Raw genomic sequence first — 8,284 nt, forward strand, 5'->3', positions numbered from 1 at the left:
GTTAGTCTTTTTCCCCAGATCAGAAGCACAGATGCAGCGACAATTACAAGTGCTAAAATGTGTCAGAAGGTCGAAGTCAGCTCAACACAACCAATGGAACGGCCCAGAGAGAGACGTTTCAACAGTTTACTCAAAATGGCGGCAACCGTTAAAAATTGCTCAACTCTTAAACGAGCATCTTCTTCCTTGTGGGAGGCGTAATGATAAAGTGAAAACCGACTTTCCAGTATTTGCGGCTGAGCCAGTATAGGAAATCCTGTGGCAAAAAGGGAAGCTACTACGTCTGAGCAGGCAGGCTCTGGCTCCTTGGTCTCCCATGTAGTTGGCTATGGCTCTACTTTTTGAAGTCGGAAGACCACCAGAGTGTGGCGCCAGCTATGCCACAAAAGGTCTGGCCGTAACCACATTCGACTCCTTCAGTTTGTGTTTCAAGATGAACTGAAAGTTGCAGCTATCGTCACCGTCGTGGCCGCCATGCTGTAGTAGCAGTTCAGCTGTTCATTTCTTTGAATAGAAAACATCAATGTCGTTCGAATACTCACGACCTTTCGTTCACTTGGTAAACGCGGTTATCTGGCGCTAGGACTGCAACCCAATGTTGTCAGCCATATGCCAATAGCCACCGAAATCTCCTCTGTCACCTTCGACTGTTTCTCATGGTTCAGCATTCTCTCTCAGATTTTATCGTACTCTTGTGTCTATAGATAAGGTTCAACTCATGTTTTCTGTGACGTTTATCATTGTGTAACGTCAGAGGCTGCCCACGGCTTAATGTATGTCGGGAATCCAAACATACGTATTCTAAATATGGATGTACAGGGTATGTACGTACGTTCCGCATCACTTCCTTAACCACAGGACCGATTTCAACCAAACTTGGTACACGTATCCCTTACTGTCAGGTAACAATCGCTGTTGGGATAATAACCACCAACTCATGATAGTTCAGGTGATATGACGTCATAAACAACAAGAGACGCGAAAAGTTGGTGCATCATGCATCATGAAGTTTATTACTTCTGTGCTACTAACTCTATTCGCAGTAAATTTCGCAGATAGTATCCACATATACCGCTAAATGCACATACAAAATTATGTCATTCTATATGACGCCTAGGCCAAGAGATATGACGTCATAGACACTGAGACGTCTGAAAAGCTGTCGCATCATGGATGACGTATAAAATTATTACTTCTTTGCTACTAACTTTTTTCCATATTTCGCAGATAATATTCACATGTGTAGCTGAGTGTGTCTACACACATATATCATTGTATGCCATACAGAACAAGAGATATGACGTCATAAACACTGACAGGAGTGATCAAATGCCGCATCATGCACGGAATCTTAATACACTTATCTTTTGCTAGTAAAAAGACACACCTATAGTTCAGTCAATTTAAGCATATTCCTGACACCTAGCAGCACTTTCAACAGTTTTCAATTGCGAAGTGCAAACGGCTGTAGGTGAAAACAATAGTCGTCTATAGAGCTATGAAGAGGCGTTGCCATAGACGCGTTTACAAAACCGCGTTGTTAACACACGAAGGAGCTGCACCCAGCTACCTAGACATGTAACTACAAATATTGTTTGTAATCAAGTTCTGAGTTAAATAAACATTACAGAATTTGTATTCTGCATCCGACGTTAGTTTATTTCGATATTGTTGTTATGCAATTGTACATTATACATATTTGTTTGTACGATTTCTTTTTATTTCAAAAGTTATTTCACAAATACGTCGAAATGAAACTTTTTCCACATTACTCTACAAACAGTTCTTTTTTTGTTTCTTACAGAAAATTGGCAAAATGAATACCAGGGCACTGCCTTATTTCTTAGCCAGTATGTTAATATTTTGTTTTGCTCAATTCTGAATTCTGAATATAACTCTCTTTACTCTGTTTTTATTACTTCTTAAGATCTGTCTTATTAGTGTTGTGATATCCTCTCACTTTTCCCAGTATCCAAACAAACCAGTGTCTCCCCGTAAGTAGGAACGTTGCAGACGCCTTACACAGGCGGATACTGGACAGGAAATACATTTGAAGTCCCCGTCGACTGTCAATATTTACCTCGGCCGCAGACTGGGGCAAGCGCCTTTCGTTTTCACCGCCCCTGATTGCAAGAGCTGTGGGAAGCGGCTGGGTGAGGTAGCGCTAAATTTAACCCTGTATCTTTGGTAAACGGGAGGTCGGACGACCCTTAATTAGACCGGCTTTAATAGTGTAGCAGCGCAGATAATTAATACGGATACGCCAATAAGAGTCTGCTCGTTAATCTTCGGAGCAGTACGTTGCGTCATTTTGCTCGCGTGGCGCATACTGATCGCGCAATCCCACCAGACAGCGGGGAAGTGATATCGGCGTTTTACCCGCTGTTCCTACATGTCCCACAGGCCAGTCTAGATATAAGAGGGTGCAGGAGTGGTCGGGAAACCTGTCACATATTCTTCCAGCCCGATGAACTACGTAGAGGTATCAATAGCATAATCATAATGCAGTGGTGTATCCTGAAAATGTTGGTAACGCATGCAACACGAAGCTTATCAGTCGTGTGTACTCTGCATGTGACATTGTTCACTCACTATCGTTTCATCCATAGCGGAACTCGGCTCTGCACTTCCTCTTGCAAGACTTTTCAGCACCAGCGCCGGAAAATGAGTTTCGAACTTTCATCTGGCTTAACAGATCCTTTTCTACCGAAATGATGGAGAGTGCGGACAGACGCTTTTGTCCTCATGCATTCGTATTGAAGGTTTTTATTCTTTTCATTGCAGAAGACGATCGTTCTACTGACGGCGATGTGACTCGCTTGGTTAAAATCAGTTCACGGAGTCTGTAGTGTTCTGGAAGTCCAGTGTGAAGTTGATTTCGACACACGAAACTTTTTAGCTCCTTGACATACTTGGCTTCAAGATGATGGAGGGCTTTAACCTAACTTCCCATTTATTGTCCTTAAATTTTCAAACGCCTCCTTGGGAAACAAATCTGCAAAGCTTGAGAACTACTTCGCGTTAAACATTTCAATGAACTTTATGTCAGGCAGCGAATTAAATCTGTTGTTTAACAGCATGATTATAGTATCTAATATCTAAAGGTACATCACCTTGTAGTTATTCTATACAGTTGTTTCTGTGCCCTTTTCCTATCTTCTCTTGCTTGGTATGCCTTCAGCATTGCATCATATTTCCATTGTACCTCCTAGTGCGCAGATTTTCCTTCAAGTCTTCCACTTTTTTCTGTAAAATATAGAAAAAAAACTAAAAGCTCTTCCCCAACAGGCCATGAAGGCTCAACGGTACCGACCAGCGGCCATGCCATCCTCAGCCCACAGGCGTCACTGGATCCGGATATGGAGGGGCTTGTGGTCAGCACACCGCTCTCCCGGCCGTACGTCAGTTTCCGAGACCGGAGCCGTTACTTCTCAATCAAGAAGCTCCTCAGTTTGCCTGACAAGGGCTGAGTGCACCCCGCTTTCCAACAGCGCTCGGCAGACCGGATGGTCACCCATCCAAGTGCTAGCCCAGCCCAACAGCGCTTAACTTCGGTGATCTGACGGAAACCGGTGTTACCACTGCGGCAAGGCCGGTGGGTGTAAAATTTAAATAAGAAAATGGTTCAAATGGCTCTGAGCACTATGGGACTTAACTTCTGAGGTCATCAGTCCCCTACAACTTACAACTACTTAAACCTAACTGACCTAAGGACATCACACACAGCCATGCCCGAGGCAGGATTCGAACCTGCGACCGTAGCCATCGAGCGGTTTCAGACCGTAGCGCCTAGAACCGCTCGGCCACTCCGGCCGGCTAAAATTTAATATCTGAGTAATTTGACTGTAGTGTGTTAAGTGTAATAACATCTGTCAGTGAAAACAGTTTTTCGAACGAACACAAAAGGAAGTTAAGTCGAAAAACTCTAACAGCGTGAGAAATCCACAAGCTTCAGTAACGGCAGTTCTATCCCAATATTGAGGATTTTCCTAAATGTACTTGTACAAATCTTCAACCCTATGACTTGCCAGTTTGTACCAAGAGACTTGCACAACTCCATCTTGTTGGTGTAAGTTTTGGAAATCAGTTCTTCAGTATTGCATCTAATAAGTTTGTTTTCTTCGATGAATGGACAAAAGATGTTACAAAACCACTCAGATTAGCAAAAGCACTCTACACGCACTAAACAACTTGTGAGCGTAACAGTGTGTAAATGTGGCTTGTGGAATTACTTTTCCTATTTTTGTTTGCACACCATTTAAATGTCCCGTCATGACGGCCCTCACATCAAACGTCTGCGCCATCAACTTATATTTTTCATTCAAATTCTTCAAGACACCTCTGTTATTGTTTCTGTCGGTATACGGCTGCTAACGTCACTAAACCCTACAAATCGACCGTAAACTTCTCCCTTGTATGTATATACAGGGTGTCCTGTCCTAAGAGCCGTCAGACGAATTTTCTCCACTGTTACGGCAAATATTTGCAATTTCTTTTTGGCAGTGTATAGCTGGAGTCAGCCCAGACATATACTGCTCATCAAGTCTTTCATGCAACGCTCAGTGCCAACAGAAAGTGTTGGTTTTGTTACGAGCAAAATGATTGTTAGAGCGGACTTTTGTGTGCCCAATCGATTGAGCGGTCTCAGATTAATCTAGCGCGGTATTTGTTTCATCGATATGTATTAACAGGGACAGTAAAATAAGAAGGATAACCAGTAGCCCGCCGCTGTGGCCGAGCGGTTCTAGGCACTTCAGTCCGGAACCGCGGTGCTGCTACGGTCGCAGTTTCGAATCCCGCCTCGGGCATGGATGTGTGTGATGTCCTCAGGTTAGTTAGGTTTAAGTAGTTCTAAGTCTAGGGGACTGATGACCTCAGAAGTTAAGTCCCTTGGTGCTCAGAGCCATTTGAACCATTTTTGATAACCAGTACTCCAGCAGCAGCGACTGAGCAGCGCTGCTGCTGACACGGCAGTCAGCATGTGCCAGCTAAGGATGCGGTTTGAACTTTTTCTTTGGAGGAGAGATGGTGTGGGGCCACTCCAGGTATTGCCGCTTTGCTTGCGTTTCGGAGTGATGAACCGATGTTTCAACGCCTGTGACAAAGCTCAACAAAAAATTGTGAGCACCAGCCTCTCAAGACACAAGCCGCACCCATGGTCCTTCATTGCTCTTTATGGACTTCTGTTAGCATGCTGTCTTCAGGCCAAAAGTGGCCCATCGGGACCATTCGACCGCCGTGTCATCCTCAAATGAGGATGCGGATGGGAGGGGCGTGTGGTCAGCACACCGCTCTCCCAGTCGTCATGATGGTTTTCTTTGACCGGAGCCGCTACTGTTATGTCGAGTAGCTCCTCAATTGGCATCACGAGGCTGAGTGCGCCCCGAAAAATGGCAACAGCGCATGACAGTCCGGATGGTCACCCATCCAAGTGCTAACCACGCCCGGCAGCGCTTAACTACGGTGATCTGACGGCAGCCGGTGTATCCACTGCGGCAAGGCCGTCGCCATGGACTTCTGTTAGGCTGCGAGGAACTCAGCGAGTACACACTTTTGAGTACCCCAACTGGTAGACGAGTGTGGCAGTAATGCCAGCAGAGAGGGCAGGATGTAGGGCACAAAGCGCACTGAAGCATGAGGCTTGTGGTTTGTCCTTGTCCACTATCACAGGACGTATCTTCTGTTATGAAGCCCCATCTCTTCAGGTTGTCTCTGGATCGCCCAACTCCTGATCGTAATCTATTTAAAGATTTCCACACCAGCCAGCTCTCATTGCGTCCAGGTGGTAGTTCTTCAGCTTCTGGCATCCATCTGTATAGGTGAGGCGTCGACTTCTTCCATAACTCCAGATTTTCCTTCTCTGGTGAAATGGTGAGCTTCTCCGATGTCCTCAGGAAGCTCTTTCGCGAGCTCAGCCGTTGCTGTGGTGGATTATGTCCGTGCAGTGGGTGGGCACTGTTCTGTTCCACTTTCAGTCTCTTGTTGGCAGCCATTGTTCTGCGTACGCAGCCACCTAGTAGAGCTTATCAGTTGGGGTAGGTCTTAATCAACCTGTGATCTACCTGCAGGTTTCGTTGAGAGCAATGTCCACTTGTCTGGCGTGAGATGACCTGCACCAGACTGGGGAAGCATATTCCGCAGTAGAGAAGCACAGTGCCATTGTAGAAGAGCGAATAGTTTGTGGATGTGACCCCCACTGTGTCCCTGCTACTTTGCGAATTAAGTTGTTTCGAGTGGAGAGCTTCATTTTGGTGTTCTTGCAGTGAGTTTTGAATGACACAGTTCTGTCGAGAGTGACTCCCAAGTATTTAGGGATGTGATTATGCTGGATGCCTGGCCATTCAATATGTAGCTCACGATTAGCTTCCCTGTTCCTTAAACGAAAGGCACACACTTGTGTCTTCGAAGAGTTTGGTCTGAGTTGGTTTCGACTGTAATAGCTTGACAGTGTTCTAAGTGCAGTTGTGAGGTTTATTTCCACTGTTTTAAAGCATGAACTCTGCGTATCAAGGGTTAGGTCATCTGCATATAAGAATCTCCTTGTGCCCGGAGTCAATGGCTCGTCGTCGTTATAAATGTTGAAGAGAAGTGGAGCCAAGACGCAACCGGGCGTACCCTGGGTGTCAGATTTCTCTGGCGACTGATCTTTCACACCAGAAACATCATCTTGGTCGTTTTCAGGACCGCAGTTGACCATCATATCGGTGCATATGAAGCGAAGTGTTTGATTGTAATCCGTCCATCACCTCGACTGAGGGTGTCCGCACGTTCCAACACTGAAGGAGTCACAGCTGTGGAAGGACGGTCGGCGCGAGGGAAATCGGACAGGTTTGCACGACCTTGGGATGATGACAGGTGCCTCGTCCAACGACTCACCTTGCTTCTTTTCACTGCCAGGTCTCCATAGACAATATGCAAGCGCCTATGAATATCTGCGATGCTATGGTTTTCCACCAAAAGAAACTCAGTAACAGGTCCCTGCTTGGAACGAACCTCCATTACAGATGCCATTTTGAAGGCTATGTATATTGCCATCACCAATCGGAACTTCATGGAACTACAGGGGCTGAAGCGGAAATATTCCACGATAGCCTCCAACAAATTCCTCATTTTTTCGACCGAAATTGGGCGAGAAAAAAAAGAATTGCATTAGTCATTGAACGCAGCAAGCAACTTTCGAACATTCTTCAGTGCCGTTTCCTAACATTGACTGATCATATTTACATGCCTGACAGTGCAGACGAAGAAATGTTGGTACAAAATTCAAATTTCAACTTTTTATAATCTTCGTATTGTTTGAAGTGTGGGAACTGTCTGATTAGAGAATCCAGTTTGCCACCTAGCTCGGTGTAAAATCACGTCTCGCTGGACCACAGTACACACCTCCAGTCACCTACTGTCCACTTGCTTTGTCGTTTGGCCCATTGTAGAAGTGCGTATTTAGCGTATTTATGCGCTGTTGTAAGCAATGGTGTTTTGCGTAGTTCCTGACCCCAACTACCAATTGCCTGCAGTTCCTTTAGTAATGTTCTTTCGGAAACTTATTGAGCTGTACCTGAATTCACTGACAGCGTCATTTCCTGTTGGGTTTGAGAACGATTGTCACTTACAAGAAGTGACACTCGTTTCCAGTGCCTGTCGGTTCAAAAAATGTTCAAATGTGTGTGAAATCTTATGGGACTTAACTGCTAAGGTCATCAGTCCCTAAGCTTACACACTACTTAACGTAAATTATCCTAAGGACAAACACACACACCCATGCCCGAGGGAGGACTCGAACCTCCGCCGGGACCAGCCGCACAGTCCATGACTGCAGCGCCCCAGACTGCTCGGCTAATCCCGCGCGGCGCCTGTCGGTTAGTATCTTCTTAATACACCATTTATACGCCGTGTTAAATGACTGCCAGTTATGAACCATTCTTTGTGGACGCGTTCAGCACTCCATGTTGATACACCCACGATTACAACAACAACCAGGGGGTTCTCGTCTTATTGTACAAACACGGTACCTCCTTTCTGCCATTCTGTCACGTCTGATCATCTTACTGGGCTTATTTTGTACAACTGAGTGGCACACAGACACGACTTCACCGCCAAGGCTTACGTCAGAGATGGAGGATCACATGACCTTCAGGTATCATTTCCTCAGGATCTGCAACACTACAAAATCCCAGTCTGCTCTTTTAAGGGGATGCCTAACACGTTGTCCAGTGACATTAATGCGACCGCCTGTTAGAAGTCTGAACAACCAGCTTTAACAGCACGGACCACTACGAGACGTCCA

General features: G+C 45.6%; 1 pseudogene; it reads right to left on the reverse strand.

The window, feature by feature from the left end:
• Nucleotides 1-3,482: 3,482 nt before the first annotated feature.
• LOC124778077 lies at nt 3,483-3,600 on the reverse strand (annotated as a pseudogene).
• Nucleotides 3,601-8,284: the final 4,684 nt, after the last annotated feature.

The sequence above is a fragment of the Schistocerca piceifrons genome, chromosome 2 (assembly GCF_021461385.2).
Source record: "Schistocerca piceifrons isolate TAMUIC-IGC-003096 chromosome 2, iqSchPice1.1, whole genome shotgun sequence".
In the NCBI taxonomy this organism is placed as follows: Eukaryota; Metazoa; Arthropoda; class Insecta; order Orthoptera; family Acrididae; genus Schistocerca; species Schistocerca piceifrons.